The following is a 12,820-nucleotide window of genomic DNA, read 5'->3' on the forward strand; positions in this document are numbered from 1 at the left end:
AGCTAAACAAGACCCACAGGGGTGGGGTTGGGGTAAGGCACCTCAGAATGCATGCTGGGATTCAGGCTAATTAAGATGTTGACTGAATCTATGCTAATCATGTCCCACCAGACTCTGCTGGATTAGTATGTAAATTGGTAAACTCTGTTCTGAAATTGCCCTACCAGCTGAGGTCTAATTACTGACTAGACATAACAAATAATAATGGGATTTGTATTTTAGGATGTTTAATTATGGAAATACGAATCTGGAAAAAATACCAGTTGTATTACACAGAAAGAGACTTCATAACGCTTTATCAAAGGTTTTATGAAATTTTACATCTTTAATAAGAGCATCAAGAACTGGGATGGGTGGGGGATCCTTTCTGAGATCTAGCATTTGTGAAGGGAGACCAGAATCACAATAATTAATTCGTTGCTTGAGTGATTTCCCCAAAGCTTCTCAACGACTAATTGTTTCACTGCTGATACACAGCATCTTGTGGGCATTTAGTTCTATCACCGAAGAACTGGAACTCATCCATGAAGAATAACCAAGATACGATGGATTTAACTCAACGACTCCATAGCATGCATTCAAATGGGATTAAAAGTAACAGGCCAACAATATTTGTGGGAAAGTAAGCCCCTAAAATAGTTTTTCTTCACCAAAAATTTTCCATGATATTGAAATCATTACATTTATAAATCAGAAAATGGTTAGTCCCAGTCCGAAGTTAGAGTTTATTTCATGGTTTTAGAGAAAAACAGTCACTGAACAGGTATCTTGGAAGAGAAGCTTCTTTGCAAGCATTTATTGCCTCATTCTGTGACAAAGGAACTAACACAGGACAAGTCACAAACGGTATTTTAGACAGAGTTGCAATAGCTGCTTATATTTGCCCACCATATTACTATTTCTCACATCATCTTAAAGGCATATGGGTGATCATTAAATCTTTATTAGGTTTTACATCATAAAATAAATTATTCATGTTCTAATACATACTGATATCTTTACAGCCCTTCTGTCCACATTCAGCCATACAAATCTCATTTACATGTCATTTTTATTTTAATTTAGGACAGTTTTGTTCCCAAAAATATAAGGCTTAAAAGCCTATTATGTCCCAGTTATGTGCCAATTTCCCACACTTTTCTTGGGGCCATACAGTGCATTCCTAATGAGGGAAAGTTCACATAATTAACAGAGATGGTTGATTTCCTGTTACTTATAAGAAGTTTTAGAATGTTTGCTCTTGCTGTTATGTGGCAGGATAGGTATTATCAAATAAAATTCAGTGAGCAAGCTTGTGTCTGCAGTAGCTTCAAAGCCTCTATTTGAAGTTACACATGTATATGGAAATTAAATTTGTTGATCACCTTAACTTGAATTAATGGACATGTAGAGCTAACCTATCTTTGTGGCGCAGAATTGCAGGGAAGAATAAGCCAGTGTTATTGTGACCTGAGGATAGCTGAACTTTGTATTGGAAATTCACTGAATGAAATCATTTTTTAAAAATATTTTTTTATTGATTTCAGAGAGGAAGGGAGAAGGAGAGAGAGATTGAAACATCAATGATGAGAGAGAATCATTGATTGGCTGCCTCCTGCATGACCCCCGCCCCCCCGGGGACTGAGCCCCAACCGGGGCATGTGCGCTTGGCTGGAATCGAACCTGGGACCCTTCCGTCCACAGGCCAATGCTCTATCCACTGAGCCAAACCTCTAGGGCATGAAATCATTTTTAATCGAAGGCTCATGCTATTTGTCTTTGCAGATCTTATTGGTATATTGAAAACTACTTACTTAGGTTTCAACTATGGATTTTAGCATCTTTTTATCATTGGTCTTATAAATATAAGACACACTAGGAGATGTTTGATTCCCTAACGGTGGATGAAAAAATCTGAACAAACTTTCCCTTTCAATATGATACTGAATTCTCACCTTCAAGCACTGCTATTAAGCTTGCACGATGACATCTTCCTTAGGCAATATATCACTGAAAACACTATTTTAAATGCTATTTCCCAATAACCAAAGACACCTGGCAGCAATTATGTATTATTTACTATTAAAACTGATCGTAACCTACTCTAAGCATTGAACACAGGGTCAGAAACTCTGAGATGATAGTTCTAGCTCTGTCCCCCTCTTGTCATGAGTTTTGGAAGAAGTCAACGTGGGGTTAGATGCAAGGTTCACCAAAAGTGTTTTTCCTACATGTGTGTAAGCAGAGTATAAGCCTGAATAGATGTCAATCTTGAATGTAAATCTCTCGGCAATTGGCTAGCAAGCTATGTTTTTAGAATTCTTATATTTTGGGAATTCTCACTTTGAACCAAATTATACAATTGCAGAAAGTTATCCTTTCAACAAATGAGCTTTGGTATCCTCTTTCATTCAAGCAAGCTGCAGATTATCTTAATAAATAGAATCATGATCCCAAAATGTGCCTAATTTTGGTCATAGGGATATAACCAAATTCTCCTAGTTGGTTGTTCCAAGTGGAGAAATATGGAGTCCTTCTCCAGGGGCTCTGAGCAGCCATTTTATTTATTTATTTATTTTTAAATATATTTTATTGATATTTTACAGAGAGGCAGGGAGAGGGATAGAGAGCTAGAAACATCGATGAGAGAGAAACATCGATCAGCTGCCTCCTGCACACCTCCCACTGGGGATGTGCCCGCAACCAAGGTACATGGCCTTGACCGGAATCGAACCCAGGACCCTTCAGTCCGCAGGCCGACGCTCTATCCACTGAGCCAAATCGGTTTCGGCTGAGCAGCCATTTTAGATAGGTAGTTGAGGGGCCTGTGAGCAAGTCTTCCAGGCTGAAGGACAAAAGCCAGGAGTTCAAGTGCGCCTGTGCTCTTCTGAGACTTTCCTTCCTCCACTGTCAAGGGGAACTTCCCTAGCAAGAATTGCTAGGAACAAGTGAAATTAAATGTGTGCCCGACAGAGTGGATACCAAATAATTGTTTGTTAAGTAAACATCCAGTGGAAAAGGTTAAACAAATTTAAATTATTCTGTTTCATAAATTAAGGATCAAAATTAAGGAGCAAGGTCTCATATCTTTGAGATGATCTAGCTACAAAAGAAAAAAAAGTGTACCACATTTCTCCTGATAATATCTCTTGGTATTTGTTACCTAATGATATATATCTATAGAATAAAAGCCTAAGCGACCTTTACGGCACAATGACCAGAAGGACCAGTCGCTATGATGCGTACTGACCACCAGGGGGAAGACACTCAATGCAGGAGCTGCCCCCTGGTGGTCAGTGTGCTCCCACAGGGGGAGCACCACTCAGCCAGAAGCCGGGTCAGCACTAAGGACCAACAAGCTGAGTGGTAAGGAGCAACAAGTAGGCAGGCGGTAAGGAACGAGGGGTTCCGAGGGCTCCCAGACTGTGAGAGGGCATAGGCTGGACTGAGGGTACAACCCCCTCCAGTGCACGAATTTCATGCACTGGGCCTCTAATATATATTATATATAATTTAAGAGCCCAAATGCACTTGTTATATAATTTCACATTATAACTTCTACAAAGATTATAAAATAGTTTAAGAGGATAAAAAGAGATGCAAAAATGTTTACATATATCTTTCTTGGCAAAGATCATTTTTTTAAAAGCTCACCTACACTGAAACTCATATCTTCACACACATAAGGCAGCTCTACCCAACAGACTAGTCAATGATAATAATGAAGAACAACCATATCAAGATACCAGGACCTTAAAAAATTTAACATTATTTTAGGATTAATGAGGCATTAAAATTTTTTATTTAAAGACAGTTCTGTCTGGTACATTGAACCCACATCCTTTAAACACACACATAGCATAGTGAGACATGAGACCCTGGGGTTCAGATCTCACTCTGTGGATCATCAAGTTGTCACCTTGGACAAGTTCCTTACCTACCTCTCTACCTTGATTTCTCCATCTATAAGGCTTCAACTCCCATTCTAGTAAGACTTAAATGGGAGAATGTGTAGAGAGTGCATAGCACATTGAGTCATTTGATGAATGCTTATAACATCCCTACATCTGATCAGCTTGACCCACTTCTTTTCAGAAAAGGACTATAGCCTCAATGCAGATTTATCTAGAGTGCCTTGGACCCATTTTGGTTTTGATCATCTATTTTTTATCATTTCAATATGGTTTTCTCCATGTGGATATAAATTCTTAGAGATCAGGGAAATAAGATCTTTCTCTAATTGTGCTCTTATGCCCAGTCCAGAGCCCCATACAAACATTTTATTTTATCATGGATCACTTCCTCCTGATAGCTGTGAATCTGTGGGAATTTGCCTCAGAAAAATTCACAGTTTATCTCAACAGCAATAACTGTTATCCCTGTTGCCCTCACATGGAAATGCACAGATCGTTCTCATACTAAATGTCCCATAAAATCATAATTAATTGTTAAGTGAGGCAGTAAAAGTGTAAGAATTAAAACCATGAATGCTGGAGTCAGACTATGTGGCTTCAAATCCCTTTCCTCTGCTTGCAAATTGCTCAAACTTCAGAAAATCCTATAAACTCTTTGTCTCAATTTCTTCATCTGAAAAATGGGATGATACTGATACTAATATCTACCTAAGAGGGTTGGTATGAAGATTAAATTTAGCCTGGAATAAGATAAAGCACTCAATAAATGAGTCACTGTTATTATTATTTTCAGGGTCTTCACGGATGGGTTTGTTTTTTTTTAATATATTTTAAGAGAGGAAGGAAGAGGGATAGAGAGTTAGAAACATCGATGAGAGAGAAACATCGATCAGCTGCCTCTTGCACACCTCCTACTGGGGATGTGCCCGCAACCAAGTTACGTGCCCTTGACCGGAATCGAACCTGGGACCTTTCAGTCCGCAGGCTGACGCTCTATCCACTGAGCCAAACCGGTTTTGGCACGGATGGGTTTTGAGCTACATGAGGGAAGAGGTATTTCTGGCTACCATTGTATCCCCAGCTCCTAGTGCAGTATACACTGAGTAGCCAGATTATTATGATCTCTGAATGCATAATAATCTGGCCACTCAGTGTATACCCTATATAATAAAAGGCTAATATGCAAATTGTCCCCTAGACCAGGAGTTCAACCAGCAGGCAGGCTGGCCAACTGCCCATGTCCCCTCCCCCTGGCCAGGCTTGCCAGACCCCACCCATGCACGAATTCATACACACACACACACACACACACACACACACACACACACACACTGAGTAGCCAGATTATTATGCGTTCAGAGATCATAATAATCTGGCCACTCAGTGTATATGCCTCTTCTCACAGTCACCCATCCTCTCTACCTCCCCACTATCCACCCGAATTATCTGTCACAAACTTCTTCCTCTCAGCTGTCCTGCCAATGTATTCTTTATTAAAGTATATTTTAAAATCATCACCCAAGGATATGTTTTTGTTGATCTTTTTTAGAGAGGGAGAGGAAGAGCGAGAGAGAGAGAAACATCCATCAGTTGTCTCCCATACGTGCCCTGACTATGGATCAAATCCACAACCTTTTGGCATATGGGACAACACTGCAACCAACTGGGTCACCTGGCCAGGGCAATGCACTCTTTTTAATCTCTCTCAAACTCTTCCTTGCCCCCTCTTCTACAGACACTGACACAAGTCATGTTCTCAATTTCTCTCTCCTGCATTCCAGTTGGTGTCCTAGTTGGGCCTCCATGTCTATAGTGTTCTCTCTGTAAGGATTCTGACATGGAAACCTGATTATTTCACCTCTCCACTTGAAATCCTTTATGGCTCCCCATTACCTACAAGATTATGGGATACACAGAAATCATGTAGCTATGAAGAAATATATTGGAATGTCTGGTAGTCAGAAGAGTGTCCCCCAAAGACGTCCATGTTCTAATTCTCCAAACCTGTGAACATGTTATGTTATATGGCAAAAGGGACTTTGCATGTGTGATTAAAGATGTTGGAATAGAAATATTTCCTTGGATTAGCCTGGTGGAGCTAATAAAATCACAAGGGTCCTTGTAAGGGATGGAAAGAAGCAGGAGAGACAAAGTCAGAGAAGAAGAAAGGACAATGAAAGAAGAATTCACAGTGATGTGAAGCCATGAGCCAAGAAATGCAGGCAGCCTCTGGAAGTTGGAAAAGCAAGGAACAGATTGTCTCCTAATACCTCCGGAAGAAATGCAGCCCTGCCGACACCTTACTTTTAGATCCATTTTAGGCTTCAGATCTCCAGGACTGTAAGAAAATGAACTCACGTTGTTTTAAGACACTAAATTTGTGGTAATTTGTTATAGCAGTGATATAGAAAACCAATACACAAGGGAATTGGATAGATAGTGCTGACTAAATCAATGTGTTGAGGTCAATCAGTGACTATACTACGAATGTGCTAGACTAATGCACTGATACACTTAGAAGTCTTTTTTATTAATGGCATGCCATTGTTTCCTTGCTCTCAATTAGTAACTTTAGAAGGGGACTAGGGATGCATTTTCCAGGTATCTATAACCCCACCCTTCCCTTAACTCACCTGATGGAGGCAGAAAGTGAGGCTGAGAGGGGTTGAAAAGCCATATCTCCATACAAATAATGGAGGAGACAAGATTGCATCCCAGCTTTCTTGAAGACTGAGGTCCCCTACTGGATATATGGTGAAAACCAGAGCAGGCATGCACCCAATCCAAACCAAATTTACTTCTTTTTTTTTTTAAAATATATTTTATTGATTTTTTACAGAGAGGAAGGAAGAGGGATAGAAAGTTAGAAACATCGATGAGAGAGAAACATCGATCAGCTGCCTCCTGCACACCCCCTACTGGGGATGTGCCCGCAACCAAGTTACGTGCCCTTGACCGGAATCGAACCTGGGACCTTTCAGTCTACAGGCCGACGCTCTATCCACTGAGCCAAACCGGTTTTGGCCCAAATTTACTTCTTATTTCCCTTACCAAGTACATCTATCTAATATGCTGCCTTCTTTTTCTCCACTTTTATTGAGAAATAATCTATATATATAAAAGGCTAATATGCTAAGTGTCTGACCAGTTGCTATGACATGCACTGACCACAGGGGGCAGATGCTCAACGCAGGAGCTGCCGTGACACACACTGGCCATTTACAGAGAAACAGCACCGCAGACCTGGCGCCCACAAAACACCACCCGGCTTCCCCCAAGTGGGACACAGGCCCTGCCACCACCCCAGAGCAACAGCCCACCAAATTGCAGCCAACGCTGCCAAGACCGACCCCATGGGACAAATTGTGGCCCACAGCCCAGCCCAGCCCAGAAACGGTGGCTGTGGGCACTGGGTAATGATGTCACATAGCAGTGCCCAGCTTCCTCTCCCTAGAGACAACTAACTTCCTTGGAATTTCTTTGGCCCAGGAACACGACTTGCTTTATAGCCAGGTACAAACATTTCACACTTTAACCAAATGTCTGTGAAGCATTTTCCTGTGCCTCATCTCATTTGATCCTCACAGAAGTCCTGGGGTAGGTACACAGGAGACTCCGTGGAATCCTATTTTCTTCTCATTAGCCAGAAAACGGAGATTTAGAAAGCTTAGCAACTTGACCCAACTGAAAAGAAGTAAGACATGGTGGACCTTGAAAATGACTTCAGGTTTTCTCACTGCACAGAATATAGTCAAACACTGCTGCAGTTAAATATTTTACTCTTTGTTCTCCCTGTGTGATCTACAGTAATAATCTGCTTCGTGTTGTTAATTACTGCTGTGTTGCTGACAATTACCTGAAAGAGAAGTTGGGGTGCTTTACTGAGCTAGAAAAAGTTTTGCTAAATCAGAAAGCAGGTCTAATTAAGCAAGTTTATTCTATATATATAAAAGGCAAAGTTGACTTGCACATGCGTGATACATATAAAGGTCTCGCTGGTGCCAATCACACACATGTGTTTCGATCTGTTACTGTTGATCGTAAATTTGGTTGACACTTCTATTACAGAGAAAGGGCGAATAGCAATATTAAAATATTTCTTCTAATTAATTTCCTTTCAATGTGCACCAATTCATGTACCGGGCCTCTAGTTGATATATATCACTGTATAAATTTAAGCTGTATAGCATGATGATATAATTACATATATTTTGAAATGATTATCCAATAGGTTCAGCTAACATCCATCATTATATACTAGAGGACTGGTGCATGGATTTGTGTACATTGAAAGGAAATTAATTAGAAGGGGGCTGGTGCGGTATGACTGGGTAAGACAGGCCGGACACGCCTTGGAGCTAACGTCCCATGGTCCCTCCCTGGGGTGGCGTCAGGGCTCGAAGGGCGTCTGCAGAGTGAGCGGGATCCCTCGGCCTGGCCTGCGGGGATCAGGTTGAAATGAGGAGTTCCGGAGTGCGAGAGGGCACTCTGCAAAGTTGCTGTCGCTCGGCAGCTCCTGTGTTGAGCGTCTGCCGCCTGGTGGTCAGTGCACATCATACCTACCGGTTGGTCAGCCGGTCGCTTAGCCTTTTATATAGATAGATAGATACACTATAAATAAAAGAAGAAAATAATTTTCTCCCTGTGATGAAACTCTTAGGATTTATTCTCTTAACTATTTCCCTATATATCATACAGCAGTGTTAACTACAGTGCTGCATTCTACATTTAATATAATATGTTGTTTCTACCTTGACATTTCAAAAACATTTTTTACACATGAACATGTGCAGCTCCTGTGCAATCTGTACTTACATCTATTGGTTGTCGGCTCATAAAGGGAGTTAGAGAACAGCTGAAAGTGTCATGGGAGATTTTCTGGACGCATTAAGATAAACTGTAGGGAATTATCAATTGATAGGGGACCTGGGAAGAAAGATATGGTATTAAGAGAGCAATGTAGAAGTGGCTAAAAAGAGCAGGGGACAGATTTGGGTTTGCCACCTTAGCAGTCACATGACATGATTTCATTCTTAATTTCTTCGGGCTTCAGTGTCCTCATCCTTAAGATGATCATCATAATACCTATTTTGTAGCATTGTTGAGGAAACTCAATGATAACATACTTGTGAAGAGGCCAGGCAGTGTCTGCTACCAGGCGGATTAAAGAACCTTTCATTTCTTTCCCATGAAGTCCTTTTCCTATTTGTTATTATAAATGATGTCCATCACTGTGATACATAATTTCACAAAACACTTAACAAAAACCATCTAACAGAAAACAATTAATATATCAAGGCAAAATGAGAAAAATGGTAATTTGTAAGATAGAAAGTTTCGCTTGTTCAAACATTTTGGTCCATATTTTCCCAATCTGTGTAATGGTCAGCTGCACAGAGGAAACTTACTTTGGAATTATTTAAATGCCGAAGGAGGAGGATAACACACACAGGTAGGTCTTGTGCAATGTGGGAGGATTACTGATCAATGCAACTCGCAGGTTCTACGTAGCCGGTGATATATTTTAATGTATCAGTCATTCAGAAGAATGAGCACTTTTTGTTGTTGCTGAAACCATATTTGAAACTGGACCATGTGAACATGCAAACAATCGTCAGAACAGCAAGAGTTGATCTTTCCCTTCCGGCCTTGGCTGACTCTGCAGGGAGCCCCACCAACATAGGGTTTTCTCTCTCATAGCAGACGAGGGCCACTAGTGACACCCCGGCACTCGGTGCCAGATGAATGAAACTCTCACAAGGCAATAGTGAAAAACGACCAGCAACAAGATTTTAAAAGATCAGCCTGGAAAGAAAATCCATTCTAATAAACTCAACACCCTTGGGCTCAAATATTATGAAGGTAAATAGTCTTTGGAACTGGAACCAGCATGCAGCCGAAAATAGTAAATAACATTGATCAAACCTGGAAAACCTCCCAGGCGTCCGGAGAGTTCAGATGAATTGATTAACTGTTACCTAGCATGCAGGACCCCCAAATTAACTGCCTGCATTCCTTAAACAAGTCCTAAAGGCAAAGATACACTGTTGGGTTGAATTAGCATTTCAGTTGAAGAAGAATGGAAATGGAAATTGAAAGGGAATTGGCTTTTCTTTTTTTCTTTTTTCTTTTGCAAAGGTTACCTCGGGCAAATAATTAGCTTATTTTAAAGAAAGAGCATATATTTTTTCCAGGTGTTCATACTAATATCTATGCAAAGAAACTACTTAAATAGTTACATCCTTTGAAAAACCTGTTATTTAGTAACGAAATAAATGCCGCACATTTTCAATTTCTGAATATTCTAATAACCAGGTCATTTTTAGACTGCAACATCCATCGAGTAGAAAAAATTCTCTGGGCCTACTTTTAATTGAAGTGCAAGTTGTGGGTAATTAGCGGGTGCTGATTCACGGCACTTGATCATTGTTTTCATGATGCACTGATTCAACTGGAATAGTGTTTGTATTATTTGGTATGTGCTAAGTTCCGAAACTAAACATCTCCCATTAGGACCTTGTATAAAGCAAGGCTTTCGTTTTTAGGGATAATGCAGAGTCAGCTACATTAGACAGCATCCAGACCTTCTCAGGGCAGAACAACCACAACAAAGATTACTATTCCCTCCTGTGGGGTGGGGGAGGGGCGGGCAGGCTTTCCAGGAATTTGGTCCTCAGCTCTGAGGACAGGCTTCTGGACTAGTCCATCACAGAAGCAACAGCTGTCTGTTACTTATATCTTCACACACACGCCAACTCATAAGGGCTTGAGTCATTTGCTTGAGGGATAATTTGCCTCAAGCTGAATTAATATATTTCTAAATGATTCATGCTCAAGTTTCCCAGGTTAATATATATATATATATATATATGTGTGTGTGTGTGTGTGTGTGTGTGTGTGTGTGTGTGTGTGTATGCTACACACAAATACCAAAGTCAATTCTAAAAATAACAGAATGGACTTAGGGAGGAAGAAATAACATTTGCCAAATAAGGCTGTGTGATTCCGTGAAAACGCTGAAGGAGACACCGTACCTATCCTTTCTGACGTCGGGGAAGGAAGGCTCCTCATTGTTTTCTTTCTGATCAGAACAATTGCTGAGTGACAGAGAATCTAAGGGTCTTGGCGACTAACTTAAAATTCCATTTTCCTCATTTTAGCGGGACTTCTCTGCCCTTATGTCGCGCTGTCGGGAACTTGCTTTTGGGACTACTTGGCTTGCTAGCGGTGGCTTTGGTCCGCATAGCCCTAGTTACAAAGCAGGTGACATGTGTGATGAGAAATACAGGAAACAGCTTGGAATTTTCCAGAGAGACCCAATTTTCTCCTACCCCCTTGCAGTTGTACCGCCAAACTAATCAAATTGAGATATGCATGCTGTTGAAGGGAATTAAAATTTTGCCCCCAGCTGTGTTTGGGGATATTGATTATTAAGAAACAAAAGACTCAGAAAGAACCTTTGACCCTCCCCCTCTCCTGCCCAAGCGGTTTAGACAGAGAAAAATGCTTTGGGAAGGGAGCTTGGGCTTAATCACCTTAAGAATCTTCACCCCAGCAGGAAGACTCCAAGCCTGTTAGCTGGATTACCCCCCCCGCCCCCCCCCAGGTGGGTTCTGTTCTTCCTCAACTACCTGGAAATTGCCCAGTCTCACTTCTGAAACCTAAGCTCTCCTTCCCCCCCTTTCTCCTTCCTCCCAAAACGTCAGATCTACCCAATGCTGCCTCAAATTCTCATGCCTATGTGAATTCCCATGCACACGTATGAAAATGTTGACGTTCTCCTGTTAATTTGTCTCCATGAATCTGATTATTAGCCCAGCTAGAAGAACTTAGAAGGCGGGAAGAAAAGTAACATTGTTTTAGCCCCCGCACTTGAAAAATACGATTGTCCTAGAAATGCGTGCAGGCCTCTGTGGGTGATAGTTTCCGCACGAGCGTATGTTTTGTTCAAGTCAGTTGCTCCAGAGTGATGCTGATCGAGTTTGGGAAAAGTCAGACGGTGCTGTGGCTCGCAAACCCTTTGCTCAGGAAGCAGCGCCTTTCCCCGACGTGAGGCAGGGACAATGCAGGGTGTCTGGAGAGCCGCTAGCCCACTCCCCTTCCTCCCAGCACCCGCACTTCAGGAAAGCAATGGCAGTAGCATCCCAGAGCAAGAGGAAAAAGGAGCCTTACCCGTTTCTCCCGCCGAAGACGAAAGCAAGCAAGCCCCCAGCTGCCCTAGGCCAGGCAACTGGCTTTCTCAGGGTCCCTGCAATGAGGGGACCGGGAAAGCCGGTCTTCCCTCCCCTCGGCTTGGCTTCTCCCAGCAACCTCTTCCAGGCTTTTTCTCACAAAGCACTCTGCTCTTCTCTAATCCCCTCACAGGGGAAAGCCGCGCACACACACACACACACACACGCACACACACACACACACACACACACGCACACACACCAAATGACTTCTGCAGAAGCGCCTCTCCTGGGGAGCGGCCGGCGGGGGAGGGGTGCTTGCTGGCATTCAGTCCTTCAAGGCCAACCTCAGAGAGGCGCTCTGCGCTGCTCAGCGACAGGACACCCAGCCCCGAGGCCGGGAACAGGACGGGTCCCTGGCCAGGCAGGGAGGTGAGCCTTTGCTCCTTCTGTCCCCCAGATGCTAGGAGGTGTCTCTGCGGGGTGGGAAAGGCGGGGCTGAAACTCCCCTGAGCTCTGTGCTCCTTAGCCTCCCCCCCCAGGACAGACCACGTCAAACTGGTGGCACAGCATCAGCTGGGAGCTGCCCCGTTCACCTGCACCACTGAGGCAGCTGCTTGCTGCACATCTCTCCCAAGCAGAGGGCAAACCGGAAACACCCACAAAAGGCAGGATGTCCCATTTGAAAAAATGGGACTCGACAGGCTCTATCAAAGTTCCCGGAAACGACTGTTTTTGTACAAATTCATTTAAAAA

At 42.4% G+C, this 12,820-nt stretch overlaps 1 protein-coding gene across 1 annotated transcript in view; it reads right to left on the reverse strand.

The window, feature by feature from the left end:
• MID1 (midline 1) overlaps window positions 1-12,327 on the reverse strand; it is a 246,639-nt gene extending 234,312 nt beyond the window's left edge. Inside the window, exon 1 of the mRNA XM_080652560.1 lies at window positions 12,066-12,327. The gene's annotated coding sequence lies outside the window, so the exon portion shown is untranslated. The remainder of the gene's footprint in view (window positions 1-12,065) is intronic.
• Window positions 12,328-12,820: the final 493 nt, after the last annotated feature.

Source organism: Plecotus auritus, assembly GCF_963455305.1.
Source record: "Plecotus auritus genome assembly, chromosome: X".
NCBI lineage: Eukaryota > Metazoa > Chordata > Mammalia > Chiroptera > Vespertilionidae > Plecotus > Plecotus auritus.